Source organism: Panthera leo, chromosome B2 (assembly GCF_018350215.1).
Source record: "Panthera leo isolate Ple1 chromosome B2, P.leo_Ple1_pat1.1, whole genome shotgun sequence".
Taxonomy (NCBI): Eukaryota; Metazoa; Chordata; class Mammalia; order Carnivora; family Felidae; genus Panthera; species Panthera leo.
In genome coordinates, this window is record NC_056683.1 from 79,603,141 (window position 1) to 79,621,515 (window position 18,375).

Sequence of the window (18,375 nt, forward strand, 5' to 3'; positions counted from 1 at the left end):
AGTCTGGAAACTAGTCCAGGACACAGAGATTGGGCAGGGAGGGCAGATAGTGGGTCCTAGGCTGTGGCTGGAGTAGGAGGCAACCGGCATAGCCCCCACAAGAAGCTTCTATTCGCTTTTATCAGAAGTTACTCTGAGATAATTTTCCTAGCCCATTTTCATCCGTTTTACAAAAGGAAATCCCCGGGGGAAGGAAGAAGTCCTTTCCCAGAGGGGGTTTAAAGACTTTCAGCTATCCCAGAACAAACCCACCAGCCTGGGAAGGACATTCAGCTGGCCTGATTCAAACTGCAGAGGCCTACTTATGGGACCCCAGCAGACAGTCCAAGGTCAACCCAAACAGAGCATTCCTGGGCTGGTTGCTGATCATGTCTGCCCCCAGGGACCCAGGGGTTCAAGAGAGGACAATTGCTAAGCCAATAGCGCCACTGTGCCTGAGACCCAGAAAGGATGGAGATTTTTGATGATCCTCTGCCTTCTCCCAAAGAGATTTTATTTATTTTGAGAAAGAGAGAGAGAGAGCACGCGAGAGAGAGGTAGGGGCAGGGAGAAAAGGAGAAACCCAAGTAGGCTTCAAAGCCATGAGCTGTGAGATAACCACCTGAGCCAAAGTCAAGAGTCTGATGCTCAACTGACTGAGCCACCCAGGCGCACCATGCCCAGAGCCCAAAGAGATTTTAGAGGAAACACCAGCAGTAGACTGGAGCATACCCTAAACATTTGAAAACTGGGCTATTCTTAAGAAAAAAGGAACACATCCACAAAAAAACCAATAAAAGCCAAATCCTGAATTATGCTCCACCCTCAGGTAGAAAGAAGAGTCACAGACAGGTTTAAGAGCTTCTAATTCACTGTCATTCATACATGTACGGTATTGATAAACAACAAGAAAAAATTTTATTGCTTTTCTTTTGCTGTTATTTCAACATTGTCAGCTTTCAAATAAGGGATATGTTAGAAAAAACATCTTAGAGATGTTTTTTTAATTTAAAAAGTCCTGTGTATGGATTCTTTCAGAATTTAAATAAAAATGGAAAGACTTTGGGGTGCCTGGTGGACTCAGTTGCTGGAGCATGCAACTCTTTCTTGATTTCAGGGTCATGAGTGAGTTCAAGCCCATGTTGGGTGTAGAGCTTACTTTAAAAACATAAAAAAAAATTGGGCCGCCTAGGTGGCTCAGTCAGTTAAGCATCTGATTTTGGCTTGGGTCATGATCTCAGGGCTCATGAGTTCGAGCCCTGTGTCTGGCTCTGTGCTGACAGCTCAGTGTCTGGAGCCTGCTTTGGATTCTGTGTCTCCTCTCTCTGTCCTTCCCCTGCTCATGCTCTGTTTCTCTCTCTCAAAAATAAATAAACATTAAAAAAAATTTAACATAAAAAATTATAAAAATATGAGGATCTGTTTCTGGGTTGCCCATGGTTTTTGCTGTTGAATGTAACCATTTCGGGTTGCCATGTACATGATGGGTCCTTAATGCCTATGGAGTGAATGAAAGAAAAGAAGAAGAAAGATAGTACAGGCCAGCTCTCTGCACAGACTTGGCATATTTTTGAGGGAAACTTCAGGAAGAGACAGAAGCTAAATTTTCTGCTTACTCTAAACCCTGGGTAATGCCACAGTGAGATAAGTACAAACTGTGAGTTATTAGAGTGTAATCAGGAAGGAGCTGACCTACGAGAGATGATCACTCTTAGGTTTTCATCCCTTCAGGACTGCCTAAAGACTTTGCTGAATGATTAGTCATTGCCCGATGACTATTAAATACCTATTTTATTTTTATTAACTCTTCCTTCTAAAAACTCTTAACTCTTTTTTCCCCTTTAAAAACTGTTTTTTGTAGTGTTTATTTAAAAAAAATTTAATGTTAATTTTTGAGAGAGAGAGAGTGAGACAGAGCATGAGCAGGGCAGGGGCAGAGAGAGAGGGAGACACGGAATCCAAAACAGCCTCAAGGCTCTGAGCTGTCAGCACAGAAACTGGTGAGTTTGAATTCACAGACCACAAGATCATGACCTGAGCTGAAGTCGGACACTTAACCGACTGACTCACTCAGGAGTGCCTATTTTGTTTATTTTTATTTGAGTATAGTTGACAAAAACTTTTTTTTTTTCATTTTTTAAATTTATTTTGAGAAAGAGAAAGAGGGAGGGGAAGTGAGAGAGGGAGAGAAAGAATCTAAATCAGGCTCCACACTGTCAGAGCAGATCCCTATGAGGGGCTCAAACTCACAAACCATGAGCTTATGACCTGAGCAAAAATCAAGAGTCTGACCCTCAACCAACTGAGCCACCCAGGTGCCCCTATAGTTGACAAAAACTCTTAACTCAGAGGTATTTTGTAGCATCCTGAAAACTTTGTCTATCGCCCACTAAAACATAACTAAAATTTAACCAACTAATATTTACTGAGATTTTCCATAAATGAGGCACTCTTCCAAAATAATATGACCTTCGAAATATTCCCATTAAGTAAGTAATATGATTGTTCTTACTTTACAGGTAAAAACACTGAGGTTAAACAATTTGCCCAAGGTACCACATGGAGTGGACCTGGAGTGGACAGTGGAACCACTTTGGAACTCAGACATTAGATCTTATTTAAAGGCTACAGTCAGGATGCCTGGGTGACTCACTCAGTTAAACGTCCAACTTTTGGTTTTGGCTCAGGTTACGACATCACAGCTTTGTGGTTTCAAGTCCCACGACAGGCTCTGGGCTTGCAGCGTGGAGCCTGCTTGGGGTTCTCTCTCTCTGCCACTCCCCCATTTGTGCTATCTCCGTCTCTCTCAAAATAAATAAACTTAAAACAAAGTAAAGGGGGGCCTGGGTGGCTTAGTTGGTTAAGCGTCCGACTTTGGCTCAGGTCATGATGTCGCAGTTCATGAGTTCAAGCCCTACATCAGGCTCTGTGCTGACAGCTCAGAGCCTGGAGCCTACTTTGAATTCTGCATCTCTCTCTGCCCCTCCCCAGCTCACAGTCTGTCCCTCAAAAATTAATAAACGTTAAAAAAAATTTTTTAATAAAATTAAAATAAAGGCTACAGTCAATTACATTATAGCCTTAAACTGAAAAGAGGGGAAGGGAAGGGAAGGGAAGAACTGGCTCCCAATCTCCTAGGTAAAGAATCAAAACACATATACACTCAGAAAATGGGTCTGCTGTCTCAGGCCATTTAATTTACAGGATTCACTGAAAGGAGGAAAAAAAAAAATGCAAAGTTTCCTAACCCACAAAAGTTAGAAAACTACTTGTCACAAGAAAATTGCTGATTGGGGCACCTGGATGGCTCAGTTGATTGAGCTTCCAACTCTTGATTTTGGTTCAAGTCATGATCTCACGGTTTGTGAGTTCAAGCCCTTCCACTGTCTCTGCCCCTCTTCTGCTCACATTCTCTCTGTCTCCCCCCAAATAAATAAACTTAAAAAAAATACTGATTATTTTGGCTCCTTCTATTAGGAGCACAAATAGCAAGTGATTTAATACCCCTTCTGGTTTATATTGTACCATACATTAAGCTAAAGTATGATATCTAAGTGGGTTTTTTGTTTAAAATTTGAATTTTATTTATTTTTTAAAATTAAAAAAAAATTTTTTTTTTTGAGAGAGAGAGAGACAGAGTAAGCAAGGGAGGGGCAGAGAGAGAGGGAGACACAGAATCTGAAGCAGGCTCCAGGCTCTGAGCTGTCAGCACAGAGCCCCATGAGGGGCTCGAACTCACAGACCATGAGATCATGACCTGAGCAGAAGTTAGGCACTTCACCAACTGAGCCCCCCAGGTGCCCTAAAATTTGAATTTTAAAGGCCACAAGTTTGTGCCCTTATTTTGGTGAATTATTTTGCTGTTTGCAATTAGATGCCTTGTGACAAGGAACATGAGAGCTGTGTAAAAGAGACCTGTACAATTTAGGCAGAATAATTGCAGTCCTGAAGAGGGCAAGCAATTAAATACAGCCTGCATCCTGCATCTTAGGATATTTTAAGGCATCTGATGGCATTATGCCTGGTTCCTGGGATTCATATGTTGAAAGCCTTTTAGGCTTTCTTTTAAAATATGTATTTAAAGCCATTAATTCTCTCTTGAAGCAAACAAAGGAAAGAGCCTTCTACAAAATCTCACTGGACTCCTGCTAATCCAGGGAAGCCAATCGAATTTTTCAAAAGGGCAGCTTACAGTCTCCAGTACTCCTAAGACAGTCAATGAATTGATGAAATCATTTAAAAAAATTGTTAAATCATTTTCATTGAAGCAATCCATCATTATAGAGATTTTATTAATATAATGTTTTGAGGGGCACCTGGGTGGCTCAGTTGGTTAAGCATCCGACTTCATCTCAGGTCATGGTCTCATGGTTTGTGGGTTCAAGCCCCGCGCCAGGTTCTGTCCTGACAGCTCAGAGCCTGGAATCTGCTTTAGATTCTGTATCCTCCTCTCTCTCTCTGCCCTGTCAGTGTGGAACTCCAGTGTGGAGTTAGAGAGGGGCTCAAATTCACGAACTGTGAGATTGTGACCTGAGCCGAAACCAAGAGTTGGAGGTTTAACAAACTGAGCCACCCAGGGGCCAGGGGGTGTGTGTGTGGGGGGAGAGAGAGAGAGAGAGAAAGAAAGAAAGAGAAAGAGAGAGAAAGAGAAAGAGAATCTTAAGCAGGCTCTATGCTTAGCATGGAGCCCAATGTAGGGCTCGATTCCATAACCCTGGTATCATGACCTGAGCCAAAATCAAGAGTCAGATGCTAAACTGACTGAGCTACCCAGGTGCCCCAAATATGTTTTTTTGTTTTGTTTTGTTTTTAATGACCATGAAGACAATTAGATTTTTAGGGCTGTGCTTTGGAGGAGATAAACAGAGGGAGGTGAAAGTATGTGAGGATGAGAGAAGGAGCCTGAATTTGATGGGATGGCCAGAGAAAACCTCTCTAAAAAAGATGACATTTGGGACAACTGGCTGGTTTAGTCAGTAGAGCATGTGACTCTTGACCTCAGGGTTGTGAATTCAAGCCTGACTTTGGGCATAGGGCTTACTTAGAAAAATTTTTTTAGGGATGCCTGGCTGGTTCAGTCAGTAGAGCATGTGACTCTTGATCTAGGGGTTGTAGGTTTGAGCCCCATATTGGAGGTAGAGATCACTTTAAAAAAGTAAAATATTTAAAAAATTAATAAATAGATAGATGAAAAGATGACATTTGAGTTGAGCATGAGGGGATAGCAAAGTTAAAGCTGGAATGGAAAGTGTTCCCTTGAAGGTTTCTCAGTAGTTGGAAAGGCCAAGGAGAAAAGAAAGGGCATTGGAGGAACAAAATGTCAGTGTGATGAGAGAGGGAGACAGTAGTAGGCATTAGAGACAGGCCGTCTTTTCAGGATAAGGAGTGTGGATTTTATTCTAAGTACCTCTAGAAGCATTGAAAAGTTTTAAGAGGGGAGATGAGATGTGTGGTTTGCTTTTCTAAAAGCCCTTGCTGGTAGATTGTTTCCAAAGATGGCTACAACCCTCCACGCCATCCCACACGCCCTTTTGCAAATGTGACTTTGCCACTCCTTCCACCTATTTTTCCTCTTCTTGGATGTGCACAGGGCCTGTGACTTGCTTTAACCAATAGATTGTGGTAGGTGTGACAGTGACAGTGTACAACTTCTGAGACTGGACCATAAAAGGCCTTGCTACTACATCCTTTTTTATTTTCTTGGAGCCTGGAGCTACCATGCAAAGAGGTCTGGGCTAGCTTGCTGGAGACTCCCCATGTACAGAGAGGCCCTGAAGGATGCCAGAGTAGAAAGGCTCCAACATCCCAGCCATCTCCAATGAGCCATCCCAGCCATATTGGATTCTCCAGCCTAAATTGCAGGCACATGAGCAAGTCTAGTCCACACCACATGGAACACAGGCTTGCTATTCCAGCTGAACCCTGCTCTGCCAATCCACAGAATCATGAGCAAACAAAATGGCTGGGTTTTGTGTTTTGTTTTGTTTTGTTTTGTTTTGTTTTGTTTTGTTTTGTTTTGTTTTGTTAGACTCTACACCCAATGTGGGACTTGAAATCATAACCCCTAGATCAACAGTTGCATGTTCTACTGACAGCCAGCTAGGCACCCCTAAAATGGCTGTTTTTTAAATCCAGCAGTGTTTGGGATGATTTGTCACACTGCGGTAGATAACTGATGCCTACATTCTGGCTGATGTGGGGAAAATGGATTGCAGATTTAAGGGTGGAAGAAAATAACAGTGGAAAGTGAGAGACGTGGGTAGATTTTATATAAATTTCAGAAGTAGACTAGATAAGATTTGTTGATAGCTTATTTAACATGGTAGTCAGGGAGAAGGCTCCTCCCAGGCATTTGGTTTGAGTATCTAGAAGTATAGTAATGCCATTTATTAAAATAAGTAAGACCTAGATAGGAACAGGATTGGGGGGCAAGATGTGAATCAAGGTCCTTGATTTAAAAAAAAAATTTTTTTTTAACACTTATTTATTTTTGAGAGACAGAGAGAGCACGGGCAGGGGAGGGGCAGAGAGAGAAGGAGACACAGAATCTGAAGCAGGCTCCAGGCTCTGAGCAAGCTGTCAGCACAGAGCCTGACGCAGGGCTCAAACCCACGAACCGTGAAATCATGACCTGAGCCGAAGTTGGACACTTAACGGACTGAGCCATCCAGGTGCCCCAAGGTCCTTGATTTTTAACAGTCTAGTTATTGTATATTGTCACAGGACAATCTCTCTTAATCCTGTGATTTGGCTATTTCTTAGATGTCTATCATGTTGTCTTTGGAATAAATAATGATATTTTCCAACTTAGAGCCATGAATGTACTGAAGATGACATTTTTCTTAAGTTTATTTATTTATCTTGAGAGACAGACAACATGAGTGGGGAAGAGGCAGAGAGAGAGAGAGAGAGAGAGAGAGAGAGAGAGAGAGAGAATATCCCAAGCAGGCTCAGCACTGTCAGCCAGAGCCCGATGCGGGGCTCAACCTCACAAAACTGAGATCATAATCTGAGCTAAAACCAACAGTTGGACACTTAACCAACTGAGCCACACAGGTGCCCCTGTTTTTTGTTTTTTTAAGTTTATTTATTTATTTTGAGAGAGAGAGAGAGAGCATGAGCGGGGAAAGGCAGAGAGAGAGAGAATCCCAAGAAGGCTCCATGAAGGGCTCAATATCAGGAACCATGAAATCATAACCTAAGCCAAAATGAAGAGTCGGACATTTAACCTACTGAGTGCTCCCAGGGCTCCTGAAGATATTTGTGTTTTTTGTTTTGTTTTTGTTTTTTAAAGGATAAGCATTTGTTTTTAATGTTTGTGTATTTTTGACAGAGAGAGTGCCAGCAAGGGAGAGGCAGAGAGAGGAGACACAGAATCTGAAGCAGGATCCAGGCTCTGAACTGTCAGCCCAGAGCCTGATGAGGGGCTCGAACTCACAAACTGCGAGATCATGACCTGGACTGAAGTAGGATGCCCAACCTACTGAGCCACCCAGGCACCCCTGAAGATGACATTTGTAATTGAAAAGTCCCAAAGTAGTGAGATAGAATTGCTACATGTGGACTTCTATTAAAAAAATCAACTTTTTATTCATATGGACTTTTAAGGACAAGCTTCTGATGTATATGGTGCTGTAACATGAGGGTAGAAACCTCTTGACAACAGAGTCAACTGGACAGAGGTATTAACAGCTCTATGTATCTGTAGATTAGTTTGGACTTGGCAACTCCTGCTTTGGCTGGGAGGTTACACCAAATTATACTTTCAATGATACAAGATTCTCCAAGACAAATGACCTTATTAAAAATCTGTAAGAGGGGAACTTGGTTGGCTCAGTCCATAGACCATGCAACTCTTGATCTCAGGGTCATGAGTTCAAGCCCCACATTGAAGGTAGAGTTTACTAAATAAATAAATATCTAGTAGAATGAGATCTAGGAACTGTCACTTATACATTTCACTTAATGTCACCTACAAAAGTGGCAGACATGGTTGGTCAGCTACTTATCAGCCATTCCAAAACCCGCTTCCCTGTTCTTCCCTGTGCCTACTTCCCAAACTAGAAATGGGAAAAGTCAGGTACTCATATGACTCCTTCATGTTTGGTCAGTAAGAAGTAATCTTGTTGGGGGAACTTCTAGGAAAGAGTTTGCTTTCTGATAAGAGAGGCCGATGAATCAGAAGAGCCCCTTGACATTACCCTTTCCTGCTTTGAACACAGTTGTGTAAGAATATGGTACTTAGAGTTAGGGAAGTCATTTTGCAACATGAGGTACCAGGCCTAAGACCAAAACCCTGTCATGGGAATGGCAGAATAGAATAGAAAGAGACTGGATGACCTTGCTGAACTAGTGTACTCAGACCTGGAAAGGCCTATGTCCAAACTTCTTATATCACGAGACAATTGAAGTCCATTCTTTTTTTTTCTTTTTCTTTTTTTTTTATTTATTTATTTTGAGAGAGATAGAGCACAAGTGGGGCAGAGAGAAGGACAGACAGGATCCCAAGCAGGTTTTGCACCATCAGCACAGAGCTTGAACCCTCAAAATATGAGATCATGACCTGAGCAAGACAAAGAGTCAGACACTTAACCGACTGAGCCACCCTGGTGCCCCTGAAGTCCATTCTTTTTTTTTTTTTAATTTTTTTTTTTAAGTTTATTTTTGACAGAGAGAGAGAGACAAAGCACGAGCAGGGGAGGGGCAGAGAGACAGGGAGACACAGAATCCGAAGCAGGCTCCAGGCTCTGAGCTGTCAGCACAGAGCCGGACGAGGGGCCTGAACCCACAGACCGCGAGATCATGACCCGAGCTGAAGTCGGACGCTCAATCGACTGAGCCACCCAGGTCCCCCACCCTGAAGTCCATTCTTGAAGCCAGTGCTTCCCCACCCTGTATAGTCAAGGTGCAAATAGGAAATGATACTATTTTTATTGCACAGTTACCTAAATGGACAGGCTGTTTGCAGTCAGAGGTGACTGGCCCAGAGACTTTGGCCACCTCAGGTCCCCAGCTGCCCCAAAGACTGAAGGTATCAGTAACTTAGCCATATCCATAACCCATTTATTTGCACACAAGCAGTAACAGCAAACCAGTTGGGAAGTTCTGCTTACGCCACTGAAGGTGGGTGAGGGTGCCTGGCTGTCTCAGTCAGTGGAGCATACAACTCTTGGTCTCGGGGTAGTGAGTTCAAACCCTACATTAGGCTAGAGCTTACTTTAAAAAAACACTGAAGGTGGGTGTTCTGAACTTTGCAGTAGAATGTGTCCTAACTGACCCAATATATACCCTCTATGAGTGGACGGAGGATGGGAGGATTGGATGGATAAAACCTGATCATATAGTTGGTGATGAAGTTCAGAAGTTATGTTATAGTCAGAGGATCCTGGTAAAGGTGTCTCAGGATATTACAGGGGATAACTGAGGCTTCCTTAGAAAGGAAACTCATTTTTGCTTCTTTCCGTACTTCTCACTTCATTTTTTAATCTCTGCATGAAAACGGGCTCTCTCTGTTTTTCATGCCAGGTGACTGAAGAAGGCTACCCCACCCGTCCAGTCCCAGTGATAGTGGACCCAGGCTCTAGAACCAGGCTACCCGGGTTCAAATCCTAGTTCCACCACTAACTAGCTGTGTTACCTGGACCAAGTTACTTAACTCCCTGTGCCTCAATTTCCTCATCTCTAAACTGGTGATAATGTTATATACCTTAATAGAGTTGTAGGAATTAAACCCACTAAAGTGTGTGTGTATCTATATATCCATATTTAAAAGGCAAACACTATATAAATGTTAGTGTTTATTATCTTTGATTCCCAGGCAAGAAAATCTGATTATTTGAGTTTGGGCCAGTGGTCCACTCCTGGCCTAATCCCCCAATCATACTTTACATAGTTCCATGTACTGCTATACCTTCAGAGCATTTATTTCAGCTATAATTTAATATTTGATAGAGGACTGTATTCACCACTAGACTCTGGGACCATCTGGTTTCCTCCCCCTTCTGTCCTCAAGTGCCTAGCACAGTGGTCAGAACTCCATGAAGCACAATTCTAGGGCACACCATTTACATTGTATTCTATTTGCAACATGGCGGCTTGATGGTCATCAGTCCCAAGAAATATGCTGAATTAATGGTCCAATCCACAATGGCTGGGGTGCAATTGATGGCTGCAGAAGTCTACCCTTATAAGTAGATAGGTAGGTCTTAACAAAGGGGAATAATCTGAACAGAAGCCTCTAAATGTGTCCACCACATACCTCACATGGTCAGGCACAAGAAATGCAAAGTCAGACAAACGTCAGGCAGACATTGTTGGTGGCATAACTAACACCCCCACTCCCCCTTCCCTTAGTTTGGTATACCTAAATATTCTTGGCTAGAAGGAACCTCAGACCTAGAGGTTGAATTAAGACTCATGATTCACCTAAGAATGGCAACCGCGTCCCCTCCCACCTTGTGGCCCAGTTGTGATCAATGATACATAAGAGGAAATATATTTAAGGGTCATCTGAGAAGAATTTGTTCCCAAATTAAAATAAATACAGTGAGAAGGTCTGGCCTTTTTTCCTGCTTAAATGCCAAGCTAAAGACAAAAGCCAACACTGAGGGTGATACAATAGAATCTAGAAAGAGCCTAAACCCAGATATTTTTTTTCTGTAAGTTACCATGTGTTTTGTGATTTAAACCGCTCTAGTCAAGTATGCTCCCTCTTGTAGCCAAACACATTCTAACTGATAAATGTAGTCCTTTTATCTTTGGAGCTGAACGTGAGTGAGGGAGACAAATCCGATATTCAGTAGCTTAAAATCAGGAACAGAGAAGGATGCCCACTGCCTGCCCCCCCACCCCGCTCTTATTCCACAGTGTTCTGTACATCCTTGATTGCATAAGATAGCAAAAAGAAACAAAAAGATTGTGACGCCAAAAACAAGTACTATCCATAAGAGAAAAAATCTGATAAATTATATTTCATCAAAATTAAAATTTTTTCTTTGCAAACTCCCTGTCAAGAGAATTAAAAGACAAGGTGCAGCTGGCTAGCTTAGTCGATAGAGCATGAGACTCTTGATCTTAGGGTGGTGAGTTCAAGACCCATGTTGGGCATAGAGATTAGAGAAGAAAAAGAATTTTCTTTCTTTCTTTCTTTCTTTCTTTCTTTCTTTCTTTCTCTCTCTCTCTCTCTCTCTCTCTCTCTCTCTCTCTCTCTCTCTCTCTCTTTAAAGAGAATAAAAGACAAGCTATAAACTGGAGTAAAATATTTGTTAACCATGTATCTGACTAAGGACTCACGTCTATAATATGTAAAGAATTTTCAAAACTCAACAGCAAAACATAAAATCCAGTTGGAAAACAGACAAAAGCATGAAGAGGTATTTTACTGAAGAAAATATAGGGATGTCAAATAAACACATGAAAGGATGTTCAGTCTTTTGGCCAGAACCACCATCTTTTGGTCTTCCAAAATGACCAACCCAAAGAGAAAAAGGAGAGACACCCACTATATATTCTCTAGGCCTTAGAAAACATGGATTTGTTCCTTTGGCCACATACATGCAAATCTACAAGAAAGGTGACGTGGTAGACATTAAGGCAATGGGCACTATTCAAAAAGGAATGTCCCACGAATGTTCCTATGGCAAAACTGGAAGTCTGCAGTGTTACCCAGCATGCTGTTGGCATTGTTGTAAACAAACGGGTTAAAGGCAACATTCTTGCCAAGAGAATTAATGTCTGTATTGAGCGCTCTAAGAGTCCTTAGAGCTTCCTGAAAAAGTGAAAGAAAATGATCAGAAAAAGAAGGAAGCCCAAGAGAAAGATGATTGGATAAACTGGAGCATCCACCTGCCCCCGCAGGGAGGCACACTTTGTGAGAAGTGGAGCCTGAGCTGCTGGAATCCATTCCCTGTGAATTCATGGCTTAATGAGTATTAAAAAAAATTAAAAATAATAATAAAAAAACCCTCCAGACTGTAAAAGATGTCCAATACCACTAGCCATTAAGGAAATGCAAATTATTGGGATAACAACGAGAGACAACTCCATACCATCAAAATGGCCAAAAAAAAAAAAAAAAAAAAAAAAAAGAACAGCAAATGCTGGCAAGAATGTGGAAAAACTGGGTCTCATACATTGGCGATGGGAATGTAAAATGATATAGCTACTCTGGAAAACAGTTTGGTAGTTTCTTATAAAAGTAAACATGCAACTACTATACAACCCAGCAATTGCCTTCCTGGACACTTATCTCAGAGAAATGAAACCATGTTTATATGAAAACCTGTACATGATTGTTCATGGCAGCTTTATTCACAATATCCAAAACATCTAAACAACCCAGATGCCTTTCAAAAGATGAATGGTTAAACAAGCTATGGTACATCCATACCATGGAATACTATTCAGCAATACAAGGAATGAACTGTTGAAACATGCCAACAACTTGGATGCCTCTCTAGGGCATTACACTGAGTGGAAAAAAAAAAAGACAGTCTTAACAGGTCACGTTCCATATGATTCTATTCACATAACATTCTTGAAAGATAAAATTGTAAAGATGGAAAACAGATTAGTGGCTGTCAGGGGTTAGGCTGGTATGGGGAAAAAGGAAGGTCTGGAGTGTGAGTACAATTCATTGTGGTGATGGAATAGTTCTTTATCCTGATTGTGATGGTGGTTAAAAGAAGCTGCACATGAGATAAAATTGCACATACATTGTACCAATGTCAATTTCCTGGTTTGATATTGTGCTATAGTTATGTAAAATGTAACCGTTGGGGAAAACTGGGTGAAGGATACAAAGGACTTGTCTATACTATTTTGCAACTTCTTGTGAATCTGTAATTATCTCAAAAAAATTTAATGTTTATTTCTTTATCTTGAGAGCAGAAGAGGGGCAGAGAGAGGAAGAGAGAGAATCCCAAGCAGTCTCTGGTTGTCAGCACAGAGCCCAACATGGGACTTGATCCCATGAGTGGTGAGATTATGACCTGAGCTGAAATCAAGAGTTGGACACTTTACCCACTGAGACACCCAGACATTCCTCAAAATAATTTTTTTTAAAGATATAAGGATTACAAAGGAAGAAATAAAACATCCTTATTTATAGGTACATAGAAAATGAAATAATCTATAAATTACTCACATTAATAACAGAATTTAGCAATCTTTTTGGGTATAAGTTTAGTAAACAAAGATATTTGCATTCTCTTGACAACAAAGGGTAGAAAATGTACTTTTTAAGAGATACACTTGCAATGGTAAAAAAAAAAAAAGATAATCTCAGAAAATGGAAAGTTCTGAAACTTTTGAAGTCACTAAAATTCTAAGCAAATAGACATACATGTCACACATGTTCATATATAGGAAGACTCAACAGTGTAAAGATGTTAATTCTCTCGAAATTACAGTAGCAGCAAACAATTTATTTCTTGTTCCCATTATGCGAGGACTGCAGACCACCTGTAGCCACTCTGGGCTCTGTGTGATTCCATGTATTTTCTCATAGCGAGACCCCAGCTAAAGAGGCAGCCACTCTTTGTGGCATGATATTCTCCTGGCATAGGGCAAAAGCTCAAGGTGAGAGAAGCAGGGGAGAAGAATCACTAAAGCCCACAACATATTTAAAGCTTTTGCTCCAACATGGTGTTAGTCAAGGTAAGTCACACAAGCCCCAAACCAGCGGGGCAGAGGAGTCTATGTCACTACAGGAAAGTATGACAAATATAGGAACAGAACAAATAATTATGAATAAAAATTGCCACCCAACACATAGGTTCACTGTGATTTCAAATCAAGATCACAAAGTTTTCATGGAGGGGTGGGTGCCTGGCTGGTTCAATAGAGCATATGACTCTTGATCTTTATAGGTTGTTGAGTTCATGCCCCATGTTTGGTGGAGAGTTTACTTAAAAAAGTTTAAAAATTTAGGGGCACCTGGGTGGCTCAGTTGGTTAAATGTCCAACTTCAGTTCAGGCCATGATGTAGCGATTTGTGGGTTTGAGTCCCACATTGGGCTCTGTGCTGACAGCTTAGAGCCTGGAGCCTGCTTCAGATTCTGTATCTCCCTCTTTCTCTGACCCTGCCCCACTCTCAGTCTCTCCCTTTCTCTCTCAAAATTAAAATTGAATAAATTTAAAATAACTTTAAAAAATTAAGAAACAAGAAACAAAATTTTCATGGAGCCAGACAATCCTAAAATGCCTGTGGAAGAGAAAAGAGCTAAGAACACTTGAAATTCTTTATGAAATCAAGATTTATCAAAAAACCCACAGATTTTCAGGCAGTGTGGTATTAAGTACAGGAATAGGCAAATGGAACAAAATAGAGAACCTGAAACAGACCCAATCATACATGGAAACTCATAAGATCTCTTTGGCACAGCAAATGAGAAGAGAAATGAATTTCAGATGGAATATGGACTTAAACACGAAAGGCAAAACTTTACAACTTTTAGAAAAAAATATGGGAGAATATTTGTGTACCTCACGGTCAGGAAGGATTTCACAAAACACCTGAAACAGAGCCAAAGATATGACCAGTTAACAAAAGAGAAAATAAGAATAGTTAATAAATATTAAAGATGCCCAATTATACTGGTAATTGGGGAAATACAAATCATCATAATAAGTAATAATTTCACAAGCACACACACAAACCAAAAACAAGCTCTGCCAAAGATGTAGAGGAAGCAGAACTTTAATACATTGTTGATGGGAATGAAAATTGGTACAAACTGGTTTAGAAAACAGTCTGGCATTACTTAGTAAATCTGAACACACATATACCTTAAGACCCCAAAATTCCACTGCTACATAAAGATCCTGAAAACTCTTAAACGCATGCGTCAGGAGAAATATTTAAGAGTGTTCATAGCAACACTGTTTGCAACAGCAAAAACTGGAGCCTACCCAATGTCCAAAAGTAGACTGGATAAATAAATTGTGGTATCTTCTTACAGTGAAACACTATATAGCAGAGAAATTGAATAGCTGAATCTCAGAAACAGAATGCTGAGTGGAAAAACCAAGTTGCATAGGGAAGTGTGGAATGATTCCATTGACAAAAAGTTCAAAAATTAGCAAAACTGTACAATGTAGTGATTAGGGATATATATATATATATATATATATATATATATATATATATATATATATATATATTTGTGATAAGAGAATTATTAATACACACACAAGTTTTGTTTTGGTTGTCAGATGATCCTTTATTGAAATATTTTCCTCTGCAGTTAAGGAGCTGTGGGCATTCCACTATGCCACTATTTATGTCATCTATGATGTTGTGAGGATGGTGGCCAGCAACACTGCAGGCCACAGACTGGGCAGTCCCCAGCATCTCTTTAACGGTTCCAGAGAGTTCTCTGGCTGAAGATTGGTGCTGCATCTGTAGGGCAATGTTGACAATCTCATCAAAAGTGATATTTCCACTGTGCTTAATGTTTTTCTGCTTCTTTCTGTCTCTTGGTGGTTCCTTGAGGGCTCTGATCATCAGGGCAGAGGCAGAAGGTACTACTTCAATCTCGGCCTATCTGTTCTGAATGTTCAGTTTCTCTGTAATCCTTAGACCCTTCCAATTACAGGTTGCCTTGTGATGTCATCACCAACTCTTTGGAGACAGATCAGCCCAGGGGGCCAATTTTGGGGGCCAGGGGCCAATGTGGTACGGACTTCCCTAAGGGTGCACCTCAGGTATATGACTTTGACCTTCTTGGGGTTGAATTTAGGTGGCCTGGTGGAGGTGGCTGGTGGCAGAGGAACCTGGATTCAGGATGACTGAGGAGAGTTGCACCTTCACCTGCTCTGAGCGGAAAGCCATAAAAGCTAACACAAAATTTAGCATGCTGGTTTCCTTCGGAGGAGAAGGAGGATATGATTGTAGTGAGGCACATTGAAGGCTCCTTGGGTAGAAGCCTTAGCAAGGTCAGTTTCAGGGAGTGAGTGGCAGGGATAGAAGCTGGAATGGTGGACTGAAGGATGAACTGAAGCTAATGACATGAAAAATAGCTAGTGCAGTCAACTCATTAAAGAAATGTTGCTAGAAATCAGAGCAGATTATATTCTCAGGAAGCAGGGAAAATTATTGGCAGAACAGACTTCTTTCTCATGAGGCAGAAGGAGAAAGTAGTGAGGCGGATATATGAGGCTGGCTTTGATTAAGCTGAATTGAGGCATAAGAATGGAGCTGTAGGCTGGGAGCCTTCCTCATTTGGAGGGAGGTTTAGAGTCTCTTTTCATTAGTTTTCCAAAGACTGTGTGCCCACTTGGAGACGAGCAAACAAGATCTCCAGGCAGCTCACCCACCTTCTGCTTTGGTTCTCATGAGGTCCCTCTGTCAGGAATTCCCACTAATCAAGGTCTGGGAACAATTACAGGCCGGTTGGCTTCCAGCAGCATTCACATGTCTTATAGGCCAGCTTGGGCTTTCTGTTCCTTTCAGCAGAATTAATGCCTGATTGCTCTGACTGCCCACAAATGTAACTTAAAACTCCATCTTGACTTTATGGTGATATTATAAAAGCCTCCCAGAGGAATGCAGCATTGTATCTCTGGAAGTTCATTCAAGGGAGTAGCTACTAGGAAAACTCTTTAATCTGGAAATGTACAAGAAAGAAATGATCGGTTTGAAAGGTCATGGATACATATCTTGACTTTGGGGGTCACCTGTAAGTCACTGGTGATTCCCTGGAGAGAAATCCAGAGCTACTGATGGGCAGGGAGGGGACACGTGTTCTTCTAACAGCTCTAGATGCAGAGTGACAGGGATGGGGAACAAATCTGAAGAGGGTCAAATGACACTCAGAACAGGTTTCACACCCTGCCAAGAAAAATTGCAGCTATGGCTATAGGGTGTGGAAGTTCTGAAATTGTAGAGGAAAATCAAGCACTTCCCTGAGTTGGAGCTGGTTGGATTTCTTCTACCTAATGCTCCCTGAAAGAGACAGGGAGACAGACGTCTCATGAAAAACGCAGAGATGATCATATTTCTTTACTTCTGGAAACCAGGCCTTTTTCAAAGCAGATAAGAAAAATCCGGTTCAAAATAAGCTTGTCCCAAACCTCGGGTAAGACGGAGACTCCATTCTAGGTTTCCACCTCCCCCTCCAGCTGTGTTTGGACAGCAGTTACCTGTTGTCTTCAAAAGGTTGAATGAGGTTCCATTCATTGACACATTCATGCAACAATACTTTATTGAATGCTCACTTTGTTCAGGGAACTCTTCTAGGTACTGAAGAAGTAACTGAAAAACAGACAAAACCTGACCAAGTTAATGGTGTATAGAGTGTGATTTGAATATAGGAGTCAGGAATGCGCAATGCTTTTGTCAGTGTCATATGGGATGGATGGTTTTGACAAGCTACTGACAGATAAGCTGTTTGGAATAAGGGCTTCCTTTCCCTTTTCCAGCTCTCTCATGAATCTGCATCATTCATCATTGTTGAGCTTCCGCTGAGCCCTTCCAGTTAAGTGAACTATGAATATACTGAAATATCCGTTTGGCCACGGGGTGAGGCATGGTTTTCTCCTCCCTAACTCCCTAATTCTCCTCTCCCTCCAATAAACCTCCTGGAGACCAGTGCCCGGACAAGATCACCCCGCTGCAGCCCCCCTTCCTTCCACTCTTTGGAAGGAGGCCTCCCCGGGGGGCAAGGAAGGGACCTCGGCCCGAGCTGGGAGGGGCCTGCAGCCCAGGGCCAGCCCCAGGGCCTTAGGGGCCCCACCTCCCCCCGGTCCCCGCGGTGCCGGGAGCAGGCCGCTGCGGGGCGCTGCGGCCCCAGGTTAGGAGCCGAGGGCGGGGCGGGGCCAGGGCCGTGCGGGCTGCGGGCGCGGCGGGCTCGGCCACAGGTTACCTGCGGGAGCGGGGAGCGCAGCCTGGCGAGCGGGCGGCTGGAGGCGCGGCGCTGCGCGGCGCCGAGGCCCAGGGGCCGCCGGAGCCTGCGGGAACGCGTCCCCGTCGTTTCGCCTCGCCCCCCACCCTGTCGCCGGCCGCGGTCCCTGCGGCGCGGACGTCCGGCGCGCGCGAGAAAGGTATGGTGCGACCTCGCTCGGTTCTTTGGAGACCCCTTCATCTGAGGGCCGGCGCCCCCCACTCCCGGAGAACCTCCGAGCCAGGGAGGACGGTGTTGGAGGTGGGGGCGCTGCTCCCTCGGCACCCCCCCCCCCCCCCCCCCCCCGTCGGCGTCTGCCTGGGGAAGAGACCCAGAGGGAGCGCGTTGCCCCCTCTCCTGCGGCCTCCGGAAAGCCCGGACGGGAGGGGGTCTTCCTAGGACGCCTCCCTTACCGCTTTGCTTCACTCGCCTCCCCAGAGTAGAGAACTTTGGGTGGGGGCGGAGAACTTTGTCGTCTTTGCTTGTCCCCCTCCTCTTTCTCCACTGAGCTCAG

At 42.8% G+C, this 18,375-nt stretch overlaps 1 pseudogene; it reads right to left on the reverse strand.

The window, feature by feature from the left end:
* Positions 1-11,581: 11,581 nt before the first annotated feature.
* LOC122220720 lies at positions 11,582-18,062 on the reverse strand (annotated as a pseudogene).
* Between the last annotated feature and the right edge of the window lie 313 nt (positions 18,063-18,375).